The 15120-nt window shown below is 45.0% G+C and overlaps 1 protein-coding gene across 2 annotated transcripts in view; it reads right to left on the bottom strand.

Moving 5' to 3' along the window:
* Positions 1-15120, bottom strand: part of dnt (tyrosine-protein kinase Dnt) — a 75092-nt gene that overhangs the window by 27812 nt on the left and 32160 nt on the right. The window lies entirely within an intron of this gene.

Below are 15120 nucleotides of genomic sequence, written 5' to 3'. Positions count from 1 at the left end.
CTGCAACAATTAAGGTGCAAGGATAAGCAAACCGAAACCACGAGGTTAAAGTAGACAGTCAACCTGCAAAAACGGAGTCTACATCCTGCATTGAACGCAAAATATACGCTTACATCGGAAATGTATCTCTTCCCGAGAACATCGTGCTAACCTGAGTAAAATTACCTCAACCGCACAAAAACTACTGTAGTTACAGCAGCCAGCAACTTTGCCAACCAAAAAGCTAACTGAGGGCGGAGGCCTGCGCAAGCGCAAGCATCGTCCCTACCTAGGTCAAACCATTCCTGCGCACAAGGCGTATTGCTGGAAATGGTAAAGGGTCTTAATATAAAAACGGAAATTTTGCTAACGCTAGCGGGGTTTCGTCGTGGCGGGAGCCTCGACCATTCAAACTGGGATCTGTTGCTGCTGATGGAAGGTTATCCCGTCAGGCAAGTTGTCCAAAGGAATTTGGTTGGTTGGATCTCTGGGGTTTGAACCCAGAGAGGGAGGGGCCGTTTCGGCTGAAGGCCTCTGCGGCATGGGGGGAAGATCATTTCAGCTGATGGCCGCCATGATCGGGGGGGGGGGGGGGTGGCGGGCCGTGCCCCTATTAAGTTATACCCTGACCAACTCTTCATACTTCCAGCGGACTTCTTCAAGTTCCCTGCGCCTGCACACAAATGACTCAGTCCGATCCAATCCCAGCGCACGGTCCGAAAACTTAAACGTTGCTGTCATATCTATGAGGGTGACTGTGGCTTTTTCCACGTCACAGCTGTGCTGTACAAATCCCCACTCGAAAGGAAGTACTGTCACGGCACAACTGGCAGCTGCGTGAGAACTGCGTCTACAGACCGGACGACCGGGGTTCGATTTCCAGCAGGGGGCAATGGGGTCCACCCTGTGAATATCGGAGGCTCGTCCCCGAGAAGGGCAAAGCGGCCAGGACGAGTTTCTGCCTTTGTCCTTAATTAAAGCAGAAATCTTTAACCTCAAAGTTTATCTTGCAGGATGTACTCACAGAAGAGATTATGAGGCCACAAGCGGCCAAGACAAATGAGGCCTCGGTGACACTTCGGAGCTTCAGTTATGCGAACCTCAAGTGACAGCGGAAGGGGGGAGTGAAACGCTTTGCGCTTTCAACACAAGTGGTGAGTCCTGTTTTCTTCTCTGCTGTCACACAAGTGAAAATGCGGACAATACAGAGGCGCTGTATGTCTCTCCTCTCTCTCTCACTCTTCACCCCCTTCAAGTCATTTCCCGGGAGCGGGCATTGTCGAATACACCAGATGCCAGATGCACAAAGCATAAAACACCTTCAGCCGTTCAAAAGCAAGGATCCACTGACCAGCATTGCAAATGCCACACGTCTACCAACTGTGCCCCGTCCTCGTAAAGTCAAACTGCACGACCAAAACTACCTTTAACTAGTTCATCTGCATAAAACACTTTCTTATTAAAATAAGTCAAAATTGCAGTTGACGTTTGAATAACTTTCCTTCATTTGTTTCGTTATTCCTGACAAAGCGCCCTTTTATCGTTTGACGGTCGACATGCACGTGGATAATCGTGTTCCTTTCGTGTGTTAACAGCTGGTTCCTAATACAGACCAAACGCAATTAGATCACAACGGTCAAGCAACTTTCGTGCACGTCAATACTCGGTATGGACAGTTTGTGAATACCACATTCAATTGCGACTGCCTGGCAGCCGTCAAAATTCGTCTATGGAGTCACCTGCTCTGTCTTCTGGGTTGTTGCGCTGTGTAGTCTGGTTGATGTTTACCAACGTTTCAGAGGTCATACTGCCTCCGTCATCAGAGTATGAAGATTTCTGTCTTCTGGGTTGTTGCGCTGTGTAGTCTGGTCGATGTTTACCAACGTTTCTGAGGTCATACTGCCTCCGTCATCAGAGTGTGAAGATTTCTGTCTTCTGGGTTGTTGCGCCTTGTAGTCTGGTTGATGTTAACTAACGTTTCAGAGGTAATGAATATCATCGCCCTGATGACGGAGGCAGTATGACCTCCGAAACGTCGGTAAACATCAACCAGACTACACAGCGCAACAACCCAGAAGGCGGAAATCTTCACAAGATGGAAACTGCGCCCGTCAGGCGCTCCTTCCCGCGATTAATGACCCTATTACAGTAGAACCACTCTTGCTGTCCTTGCAGCATCCCACTGCCGGAGATAACGGCCAAGATAACCGGAGATCGATGACTGCAGATCAGAAGACCACTCCAGCTGCTCTGAAGACCTTCGGCAGGTACGCGTCTAGGCACGCAGGAAAATAGAACGAATCCCAAAGAAACCGGACAATGTCACGACTAGTTCAGGCTGACCTGAAGCACAATAGCAAGCTGGAATAAAATGGGCCTGAAGCTGCGACGTGGGTTAAACCGCCGCAGAGTCGTATCCAATGACGCGAAAAGGACAGCAAGCAGTTGATTCAAAACGGAAGATCTTAAAGAATAATCTTCTTCTTCTTCTTCCGTTTCTTGACCGTTACTTCGGTCTTCCGGTGCCCAATAATTTCTTCCATTCTTCTTTATTTTCCCATCCTTCCGGATGTAGTTTCCACTCTGTCATGGTTCTTGTAATTCCGTCGTTCCATCTTGGTCTCGGTCCACCCTCATGATTTCTCTAATCCTTTTATTCCTCACTCTCTCTCTTCTGGATATTCCAGCCGCTCTTCTTAGGAACTCTATTTCCATTATTTTCAACTTCTTTTTTTGTTGTTCCGAAAGTTGCCAAATTTCTGCTCCATATAGAGCCACGTTTTGTATCCTGCTGGTCTCCCATCGGGCGCCTCCCCACGTGGCGGATTGGGGAATGCTCACCAGAAATGGAGGGTACCGGGAAAATAAAATCCCCGGGGCGGACCAAAACCAGACGCTGCTGCCTTGTAGTGATAAAAGTTGGTTCTTCAAAGGCTAGGGGAAGAACACCCTGAGAAAAAATCACCTGGTCCTCCAGGTTGGGGGTTGACGCGGTGGGCCAGCTCCTCACCCGTCGGAAAAACCACAATGCTAAAAAGCCTAATAAAAATAAGCCTCGGAATTTATAAAGAATAACCTGGAACCCAAAATTTACTAACAACAGAAACGACGATATGATTTGGCCGTGTAATGATAGGACAGAGATACAGAGAACATTGCAAACGAAATTGAAAGGAAGACGACCCTAAACAGGAGGGAACTTGAAGACATTCGGATAAGCGGGAACAGCTGACAAGAAACAGAACAGGAGAAACTGTGGGATGACATGAGCGATCACACACTTTTCATCCATCAGCCCGTAAACGATGGCGGAACAAGGAAAAAATATAGGAATCTGCCGCCACAAATCTGTGACTTTATGGAGCTCCACACAGTCGGAAGAGTTTCCTTGGATTTCATTAAATACTCACCGACATCGGAAAATGTAATAAAAACGTACGCACGTTGCCACAAAGCAATATTTTTGTACGTCTGACATGTTCTTACGAAATCCACAAAGTTCGATCCAAATTTTGTGTCACAGCTTTTACTGTGAGCGTACCCTACACAAAATTTAAATGCAACAGAAATCCTTCCTTTTTCGGACATGAAACGTGCGGACGGATACAGGACAGCGCCTTCCTTATCATGGATTTTTTAAAAAATGCGTCCCAGAAATAAAATACTGTGTTTGGCAAGGCCAAAAACAGGCTTATGCAGGCCCCTTTAATATAAACCCCACTGGAAGCTTTAACGTGGCTCAATATCTTTCCAGACTAAAGCCTGCCCTATCAAACACCGAGGGGATTTTTTATAATTAACGACACACACGCTTTGTTGCAAGATTAACATCACAGCCTGAACGCTGCTAATGAGCAAAACCAGCTAGCCAGGCTGCTATTTACGATATGAAGTCGAGGTTATGTTAAGTGCTATCAGCTGACAGCCAACTGCAGTACATCACCAACAACACACACTCGCTTAAGTAGCCATAAATTCAGCCAGTGACGTTTAAACAGCAATTTGTTCCAGAAATGCTGTTAATTAGATTTGAAATTCACAGTTACAGCCCCCGTAGTAGACTAAGGAGATCACAAGTGGCAGAGTTGGATCAGTTAGGCGATGACCCTAGAGCTGCTCTGATGGCAGAACTGAGAAAATTACACGAGGAGGGACATACGACACATTTTAATCGAAGAACTGAACATGAAAAAGGTTTTCGCAAAATTGGTTCCTAAAATGTTGTCAGCTGAACAAACAGAAGTTGCAAAGGAAATTTGTTCCGACCTCCGGACTTGTTGAAATCGGTAATTACCTGTGATGAAACTTAGATATTTCAATATGATTCGGAAATTAAGTGACAGTCGATGCACTGGAAGTCACAATCATCTCCAAGAGAAAAGAAAACCGCATGACCTGTTGGAAGTTGAAAGCCTTGTTAACTGCTTTCTTTGATATCGAGGATGTTGCGATGGCAGAGTGGGTTACCAGCGGCCAGACGGTGAATCAGTAATATTACATCGAAATCTTGACAAAACAGGGCGAATGAGTGAGAAAAAAAGCCAGAGTTGCGGGAAAACGCTTGGATTTTACACCAGGATAACGCGCCAGCCCACACAGCGTTGTCTGTGAAGCAGTTTTTAACCAGTAACAACACAACTGTAATTGGCTCCCTGAGACGTCTTTTTCTTCCCCAAGATCAAATCCGTGCTCAAAGGAACCCATTTTGAGACGGTAGAAGCTATGAAGGCAAATACGACGGAGGTTCTGAACAGCCTCACAGAAAATGATCTACAACGCTGCTTCCAACAGTAACAGCATCGAATGGAGCTGTGCGTCGACTCCAATGGGAACTATTTCGAGGGCGATCACAGTTAATTTTTGTAATTAATTAAATAAAAAGAGTGGAAAGACAATTTAATATTAGCGAATACAAATCTACAGAAACAGAAAGACTCTGACCGGACTGAGATCAATTTAGTTAAACTCAACAGCGAGATTTAATATACAAGCGATGAAACTTCAGGTGTTATAACAACTTCCAAAGAAAGAGAAAGAAAGAACATGGCCTGCCATCTGTCGTTCGGAAAAACTGTTTCAACGAGAGATGAGAAGCTGAGGCGCATGCGTGTAGGAAAGACGAAGGCGCACATTGTAGTTTCATACTTCAGCTGCAACGGCCACAAATCCACAAACCCACAATTCGAAACCCAATGGCGCTACACACATCACAATGCAACCACAAATCATGTAATTGTAGTTCGTTACAGTTACATTTTGAACACCAAAGTAAATCTTAATTACATCATACTCAATTCAGTGCTACAGTTCCCGGTACGATGGGCTTACCCTTTTATTACAACATAGGAAAATCTGGGCCACGTGTAAAGGAGGGGTCACTTTGGATAGAAAACACGTAAACTATGAAAACAAGTTTTGGTGTAGACTCCCAATAACAAATTTAATTGAGATTAGTGAGCAGTTTCAGAGATTACTGTCCTCCGTGCACCTTGTGCAGAGAACAACTAATGAAACCCTACAATCGATATTCATTTCATGGCGAGGTATGAGTTCATACTACAACAAAACTCCTGATAAAAGACACTGTGTAAGATAATTATATTTTAAGCCGCCTCTACACCGTAATCAAATGAGAGTGAAACCCGAACTTCATTGTCGCATATAAATGCTTACACGCCCTTAACAACCCAACAGCAGTGCAAACAGCCAGCTGATCGAGACGTTCTACATCCCTTATGAATCACCAAAGTTCATCACCGCGTTCACTACAGCCCATGCCAGACCCTGTCCTGAGCATGTTCAATTCAGACCTTCTTCTCTAAGATCCATTTTGATATTATCCCCACGCTCCCAAAGTGACCTCTTTTCCAGTGTTCCGAACAAAATGTTGCATGCATTTCTCACTTTCCCACGCGTGCTACACAGCCAGCTCACCTCATCCGTCACTTCATTTCATGAATTCAGGTGAAGCTCCACAGTTCCCTCTCACCCATTACTGAGTCGTTCTGGTGAGAACTTTATTTTGCAACATTCTGTATCTACGTATCAACTATGGAGATTCATTTAGGGTGAAATGACACCAGAGGGTAGCTACTCACGTCGAATGAAGCACTCCGATCAAGGTCCGGTTCTGGAGTATAGCAGGGAAAGAAACAAAGTCCCCAGCGACATTATGCGACAGGCCAAATGCTAATTACCTGACCTGTGGCCTGCAGGTCCTGGCGCTTGCGCGCTGCGTCTAACTAGGTCGAGAAGTCACTCTGCTTCAAGGTGTGCTGGTGGAAAAACGATATGGCAGTGGAAGGTCAGCCGTGTCGCATTCCAGCTGTCGTGAACCCAGTTCGGACGCGTAAACCCTGTCGTGGTTCGTCTTGGTCCTTCCAGAAACGCGTTCCCAACCGTGGTCTTTGCTTTCTGTATCACACGCGAAGAGACCCGGAATCCTCCAGTACCAAGAGATCCACATTTCCCTCAAACTGGTTCGCTGGGTATACCAGTGTCTCATAAGCCTCGCGAACAGCGCTGTTTTCCAACAACGTAGCCCCGTCGTTAGCGCGAGTTGCTGTACCCCAGTGGTTTCACTGTGTTTCTTCGGGATCCCGCCCCCCCCATCAAAATGGTTTTTGTTTCCGAATGATAAGCACTTTTCCCCACATTTTACTATTTAATAGAACACATATATGACAGAATGCATTAAAACAACTTGTTTCTGAGATAGACCATGTTCCTTCGTCAACACTACGCTCCAAATCACAAGTTAAATGGGGGACATTTTCATTAACTACATTCCTTATATACGCGTTACTGCCACTAAGAAGAAGAAAATGATCCCTGAAACTGTTCCTCAAATTTTGAAAGTGCTGAATGACAGGATTCTTCTACTTCTGATAGAATTCATCGTCAAACACGCCGTTCTGAAGTCATTCTCTAAGGACTCGAAACGGTACCGCCTTGTCCAAGTGTCGGGACGTACAGGCAGCTCTCAACCACTACAGACACTTTTAATGTCTTCAACAGCCAACACGAGCTCATAAGTAGTGTTGCCACACCGAGTTGATGTAATTCCAGAGAACAGCGAGCGCAGGCCAGCAAACAATGCAGCTAACAGAAAACCAGGCCATCTGAGTTGCAGCTTTCGTGGACCCCCAGAGGCTTGCCCCACTGGAAAACAACTGACGAGGACTTTCAAATCGGCTGGGTCTGCTCCCATGTACAGCTAATGGCTTTCTAACGGACTACTAAGTACACCTTTCATTCAAAGAAAAATCAGGGAAAACATCTATTTTCGAGCTCTGAAAACAGAATCAATGAGCGTGGACACGGGTATTTCACTAGAGTGCACATATCTCCCACATAGTTTATATCAGCGGTCTTAACCTTGGGGATCCGCGACGTTGGAGGTTAAAAATCAAGTTGGTTTCCTTAGCTTGATTCGTGAAGCAGCGCTAGTACCATCTGTTTGTAATGAAGAGGCTTCGAAACTTCCAGACAGTTTGAGATGTCTCGAGCCTTTTCAGGTTAAGGTAGATGGTCTTACGAGAAAGAGCTGGAAATATCGACGGTGTACTAAATAGCCGAAACCTTCGTGTGTCGATCCGCTGAGCAACTTTCAGTACAGAGCGTGCGATATCGGTCTTTAAGTTTAGGTCTAAAGTGCCTTTCCAAACGTGACAGTGATATCAAAAGAAAAAAACTCGGGGTGTGGCTGTGTCGCGAACACGACCGTGGGTTTTACGTGAATACGTCTGCGTTAGCGGGTAATATTTTCTTTGGGATATGGGAATGAAATTAAAGTAACGAAATGAATATATGGCTTTTATTTAGTAAATATAAAGACGGCTTCGAAACGTTCGTCGGCTGCTCTCGAGTGATCCTGCATGACATCGATTCTGTTGAATTTCACTTCCATGGGCTCGCAGTCGTCTTCGGTAGATGCGGGAGCCTCGTCTGAGCACTGTACCTCCATCGGCCGTGGAGGTGCTCAAAAGAAGACTAAATGTCGCAAATACGATATTGGATGTTTATCGATGGCTTTCAGATCACAAACAACAGCTGCAATGCGTATTGTGATACGAGTTATTGTCATATGAGGCCATAAAACCAACTAAATTACGAAGCCACCTGGAAAGTAAGTGTAAAGAATGTAAGACTTGAGGTTTTCACAGCGGTGAGTATGAAGATTCCCGTCTTCTGGGTTGTTACGCTGTGTAGTCTGGTCGATGTTAACCAACGTTTCAGAGGTCATTCATCGCCCTGATGACGGAGGCAGTATGACCTCTGAAACGTTGGTTAACATCGACCAGACTACACAGCGCAACAACTGAGAAGACGGAAATCTTCAAGTGTAAAGAACATGCGACCAATATATCAAAGTTTTCGAAAATAAAGAACGTGAGCTTTGGCAAAGTAGGTAGCTACTCAAAAAGATCGCAACTGGTTTTTGCAGTGAAAGCTTCATATGAAGTGTCCATGCTCATAGCTAAAGCTGCAAAACCTCATATAGTCGCTGAAGAACTGATATTACCAGTTCCTAAAGCCATGGTTAGTGAAGTGGTCGGACACGAAGCAATGAAAGGTTTAAAAGTACGGACTTTGCAAACAAATCTCATTTACTGTGTTACGTTACATAGGAGTTTGGGGTATACATCACTGAAGATGTGTTGCTCCGTCGCTCTTTGATACATATCACTGCTGAAGAGGTGTACAACCGTTTGAATGGATTTCTTACGTCAAGTGGAATTCAATGTTCCAAATGCGTACTAATAAGCAAAGATTGGGCGCGTGGCATGTCTGGGAGACTAAGTGGACTCATTGCACGAATAAGGGAAAATAACCCTTCAGTTACATAGCATCATTGTTGCATTCATTGAGAATATTTAGCCACAAAGAACATGCCAGAAGAATTGAAAAAGGTCTTGAATGAATCAGTCAAATTCGTAAATTTTATAAAAGCTTATATCACAAAATTCAGCTTTTGAGCAACTCTGTCAGTCTGAGGATAGTAATCAGGAGCATCTTTTTCTGCGCACAAGTACGATGACTGTCTCGTGGCAGAATATTGTCCCGGCTTTTCGAATTAAGAGATGAAATCGGAGTATTCTCCATTGATCTTGATTCTGCATTCGCACTTATCGAGAACTTAACTATCCTTGGTTAACCATGCCGGCGTATATAGCGGACATCTTCACTCATTTAAATGCACACAACTTGAACATTAAAGGAGGAAGATCTTCCTCGAATCTGCTGATGAAGAATTATCAAACGAAGTCTTGGAATTTATTGCCCAGCATCTGCAAGATCTGCGATTCAATTTTCGGGAGTACTTTCCGCTTCGAGATGAAAGTAAAAATTGGATTAAACATCCATTTAATGTAGATATTAACGAGACTAACAGCAGAAAATAACTTGATTGAAATCTTCCACTAAAACTTCAATTCAAGTAAAATTCTCTGGCGAATCTTTGGCTGCGTGTACAAACGGATTATCTCGAAATATCGTACAAAGCACTCAAAGTTTCGATACCATTCCCCACCACGTATTTATGTAAAAAAAAAAGCTTTCTCAGCTCTTGTGTACATAAAATACAAATACAGACCTCAGAATTCAACTCTCACAAATAAAACGAAATATTGAAAAGCTAGTCGGTGAGATGCAGCATCGATCTTCTCAGTAATATTAAAACTCCGAGTTTTTTATATTTTTTGTCTGTTTGTGAATTTCATAAAATATTTCGTAATTTGTGTGTTGTTTGTGTATTGAGGTTTCAACCGTAGAAATGGCTTCCAACAGTGATTCAGATGAATCGCCCTGATGACGGAGGCAGTATGGCCTCTGAAACGTTGGTAAACATCTACCAGACTAACTAGATGGCTTACAGAATCCGAAGGTCTATCGCCCAATTAACCAAAGCTCTCCACCGGACCCTGTCCTCGGGCAACAAAATCCAGTCTCCCATAGATCCCGCCTGACATTATCCTCCCATCTATGTCTAGGTCACCCCAGCGGTCTCTTCCCCTCAGGCTTCCCAACAAATACCCGGTGCACACCTCTTGTCCCATCCATGCGCGCTACATGCCCAGCCCATCTTATTCTTCTCGACTTAATCACCCTCACAATATTGGGGGAGGAGTGCATACTACACAGCGCAACAACCCAGAAGACAGAAATCTTCATACTCTGATGACGGAGGCAGTATGACCTCTCACACGTTGGCTAACATCGACCAGACTACACAGCGCAACAACCCAGAAGACAGAAATCTTCATACTCTGATGACGGAGGCAGTATGACCTCTGAAACGTTGGCTAACATCGACCAGACTACACAGCGCAACAACCCAGAAGACAGAAATCTTTATACTCATCGCCCTGATGATGGAGGCGGTATGACCTCTCAAACGTTGGTTAACATCGACCAGACTACACAGCTCAAAAACCCAGAAGACAGAAATCTTCATACTCATCGCCCTGATGACGGAGGCAGTATGACCTCCGAAACGTTGGTAACCATCGACCAGACTACACGGCGCAACAACCCAGAAGACAGAAATCTGCATACTCACCGCTGTGAAAACCTCAAATCATACATTCAACACAGTTTGATTGGTCGAGGCGAAAAAATCTGAGCTGCTTACATAAATACATAAATAAATAGACAGATAAATTTCGATGGGGTATAGGGCGTGTCTGTACATTACACAGGACAGGCATTCCTCAGTAGCAGTGTCAGCAGTTTCTTCATGAAACCAGCGGACGGTATAACCTACCACGCGCAGACATCGCATATAAAGCGGCGAAGGTGAGAAGATCACGCTAATTAATTTTAATTCAGTCGTACATTGCATCAAAACTATGCGAAATGTGCACAACATAAGAATGGATAGACGAGTCAGAATCAAGGCCCTCCTTCACGTTCCCAGAAATGTCACAGACATGAAAGAGCTGTCAAAGCTGTCACTCGCCAGGTAGAACGACTGGTCCGATGCTGCAGGTAGATGACTGCTGCTTGTTTGCCTGTCAGGGGCGGGAGAGGCACTGAACGCTGACCTTGCGTGCCAAATGGGACTAAGCTCCGAAATTTGGAATGCCTCTACCTTCACGGTCTGCTTCGTAGGTTGTGTTCTGCTCCATGTGAAGCGAGGTCAGCAACTGAAGGTTACCAGGGACAGCTAGTGACTGAATATGGGTTGCAGGTCCTGGTTTCGAACTCCAAAAGACACTTCTACATCGGTCCTGGGGCCCAGTGTCCCCCATCTGGTAGGAGCATTGCTTCCAACCCCCTCCCCCCGCATGTCATAATGCCATGGGGATTAAACAAAGGAATTTTATTTTAGTTCATACTGCAGACACCACAGTCCATCAAAATAAGTTCGCTACTTTCCTACATGACACATACGGATGCAGGCACGCACCATGCGAGTTTATTTTATGCCCTTAGTGGAAATCACAACATTCATCACTTATGCCACTTTATTTCTGAACGCGAGGGGTTAAACAGGGCAAGGCACTGAGCCACGACAAACGTCACTGTAACTTGAAGGAAAGAGTCGGGCCTCCCGCTGTTGTTTTGTTTACTACCAGGGCCACTACGATAATAATCATCACGATTTCTTAACAAAAACTTGAAAGACACAAAATGAAGCCCCCCCCCCCCGACCTACTCATCGTTCATGGAATAACGAGGGTCAGTGAGTGGCAAGTTGAGTGGAACATGAGGCTCACACTCCGTAGAGAACGAACGAGACTCGACTAAAATACGGCCTGAGGAACTTTCCGTTCCTCACATCCAAGCCACCTTCTTGAAACAGCCGTTACAGCCCCTGGCATTTGGTGCCCATAATAGAAATTTCTCACAACCTGTGACAGCAAAAATATTTGGACGAGGGGTGACACGAAAACAGCACGCGAGGCTTCACAAGATGTAAGCCACCAAAGCAAGGAAAATGAGATGGAGGCACGTAGCACGCATGCCAGCTGTAAAAATGTGTACAATTTTAATTGGAAAACCTGACTCGAAGAGACTAATTACGAGAAGTAGACGTGGATGGGAGAATGATGTTACAATTGATCTTAAAAATAAGATCTGAGCCTGTGTGGACCACAAGAATAAACTGGCTCAAGACAGGCTCCTGTAGAAAACTGTTGTTAACACAGTAATAAAACTTGAAGTACCATAAAATACGGGATATTAGATGACAAGCTCAGCAACTATTAGCTTCTCGAGAACCCTATTCAGTGTCAATGAAGCCACTACCGTCAAACTGTAGCCCACGTGAAGTAGGATTTGAAGTTCTCACGGTGGCGAGTACGAAGATGGGTTGTAGCGCCGAGTAGTCTACCGGAAGTTGTCCGATGTTTACTCAATGTCTTGATGATTGAGGCAGCAAGGACTTCTGAAAAGCAGGTAAACTTCCACCAGACACTACTACGGCGCAAAGACCCAGAAGAGAAGTCATCAAAGTGACGAGCTACGAGCTATTACCATTTACATACAACATAGTTTCAAACAGAGATGTAGCGGTCTCAGACTGCCGTGGTTCGAATACCAGCGAGAGCGCAACCATTCTTTTCGCCACCATGTTCAGGCCCTGGAACACGGACTTCATCCAAAAGATACCGAAAGCTTAAACACACGTACAATTTTAGGATGCTGTGTGCAAATGAATTGATGGTATATCCCGACAAAGGCAAGCGATTATCTACCCTCAAGTCTCTTGAATTCTGCTGAATAAACAGTTCATCTCTCGCCTTCGTTGAGACATGCCATCAGATGAGAAACAGAGGTAAAGCGCTCTTCACATTTCTCGAAAAATAACGGCGTACAAAAGCGTGATTTTGAAATATCGGTTAGGGAATAAGGACCACAATCGATTATTTTCCTCGATGCTCGATTTAAATAAATCTACGTTTTATGAGGACAAGACAAAACGGACGTTTTACAAACATCGGGGAATACAAATTACTTTGGGTGCAAAACTGACAACGCTCATATCACCTGCCCCCCCCCCCCCCCCACCCATTCTGACATTAGAACAAAATGTAACTGAGGAAAAACTTATGCCGCTGAACCGGTGTAGTGAGAAAGACAGCAGGGTAAGCTACAACACAGCAAGACTCAACTATACGCCTGTGTGAACTAAACAAGTAGAACGCATACAATTAAAACAGCGTCTATCTGTCGTGTTTCTCATCCAAAACTATTCAAAATATATTTCGACGAAACTTATATTGGTCGACTACGCTACGAGTTGACAATTTGATTCGAACACATCCAAACTCCCTCGGCATTCACTGTGCTGGCTGTAGCATGACAGATAAGCTTTGCGACAGTGGGTCTTTGTCAGCAGCAGCTGAGCGTCAAGGTTGATCGGCAATGTAAGGCAACACGTCTGTATTAAATAAAGCACAGCTCCGGCCGCTCTACTCCCAGACAATAGTCTCGGAGGGAACCCGAGACGGCTAGACGCGGTCCATGGCCCTGACGAGGTTCGAACTCAAGTCGGCCAGCGCGTAGAATAGTCACAACACCAAGCAGTTAGAACTATTATAAAAGAGGAAGCCTACTTTCCACCAACATTACGGTCGAATGGTTAGCGCTCTTGCTTCGCATTCAGGAGAATCGAGGTTCGAACTTTAGCTGTGATACCGGTTACTCTGAGAAAGCGGTTGACTGGCTTCAGACTAGAACTAGAACGAACACCTTGCAACAGGGCTCCAGAGATTCCAGCCTGCTGCATCTGGTGTGTACACAGCGCTCGCCGTGGCTTCCTCCTTTACTTAACATCATGTCCTCAAACATGGCAGCAGGCGCCTTCACGGTGCACGGCTTAAGCACACACGTTTTCTCTCACTGGTCCACAAACTGGGGTAACACTCCTTCGGCCAGGGCACATAAAACATGTAAATGAACAGGGCATTCGTTTCAGACGACTGCTTTATCGCCGGATACGTCGTTTGATCGGGGAGCGGCGATCGGTCGCAATCTTTCTTTGGATTACTGGAGACACCGTGGACGACAAACTACTCCGTCCATACGGGGACAATTACGCCGGTCTTCTCGATATGATTTCAACTGAACGCATGAGGCAGGCAACGTCAGCTGACGACGGCCGTAAGACACTGACGTGGCGTAAACTGCGACAATTTTTAGATTCGTGGTAACAGGAAAAATCAGTATTCAAATGTAATGCCGCCACAAACACTACGGCATTATACTAGAGACGTGCCATGCCATACTTTCTGAAGGCAAGGATGCAGATACGCCCATGGACTGCTGCTGAAATCATCTGTTAACGTATTTATAATGGAAAAGTATATTTGAATAAAGATAATTCCTGCCCAAAGTTTCACAATCGCTGAAGACGTTGCTAAAATACGTGGCATTTGCGTTGGGTGCATTTCCATGGCTCGGTATCGGGAATGCACGGAACTCGTTCTTCCATTTCACGAGTGCTGAGAACCAGCAGAGGGTTTACCATTTCTTGCCAACTTGCAATTTTCAGCTTCCAACACGACGTCCTTTACTCGTTTTCTGCAGAAACACGTTCCTTCGGAAGAGTTTCGCAGCAGCACGTCCTGCTACTGTGCCGTCCGTCAGTGTCGAAACGTGTGGACGGCTGTGCTTTAGTTTCGTAAAAATCAGACGAGGGGGAAGAAAGATCAAATTCGTTATGTTATCAACTGCAATTCATAAAAAAAGTTTGATCGTTCAGTATCACTACTGGCAGGATGAAATTTGTTCCCCTCTTCACTGTCCATCTTCTCCAGAAGATAAATATTGTCTAAGGATTTGAAACTCTGCGGAATTTTAGTAATTGCACGCATCAGACGCAAAGAATTCTGCGATAATTTGAGGTTTTCACAGCAGTGAGTATGAAGATTTCTGTCTTCTGGGTTGTTGCGCCGTGTAGTCTGGTCGATGTTAACCAACGTTTCAGATGCCATACTGCCTCCGTCATCAGGGAGATTCTTAGTATGAAGATTTCTGTCTTCTGGGTTGTTGTGCTGTGTAGTATGGTCGAAGTTTACCAACGTTTCAGAGGTCATACTACCTCCATCATCAGAATATGAAGATTTCTTTCTTATGGGTTGTTGCGCCGTGTAGTCTGGTAGAGGTTTACCAACGTTTCAGAGGTCATACTGC

This window comes from Zootermopsis nevadensis, unplaced genomic scaffold (assembly GCF_977971745.1).
Source record: "Zootermopsis nevadensis isolate Lab colony 2312 unplaced genomic scaffold, Znev_1.0 Znev_ptg000002l, whole genome shotgun sequence".
In the NCBI taxonomy this organism is placed as follows: Eukaryota; Metazoa; Arthropoda; class Insecta; order Blattodea; family Termopsidae; genus Zootermopsis; species Zootermopsis nevadensis.
Note: the sequence above shows the minus strand (reverse complement) of the source record. Positions and strands in the feature narration are given on the sequence as shown.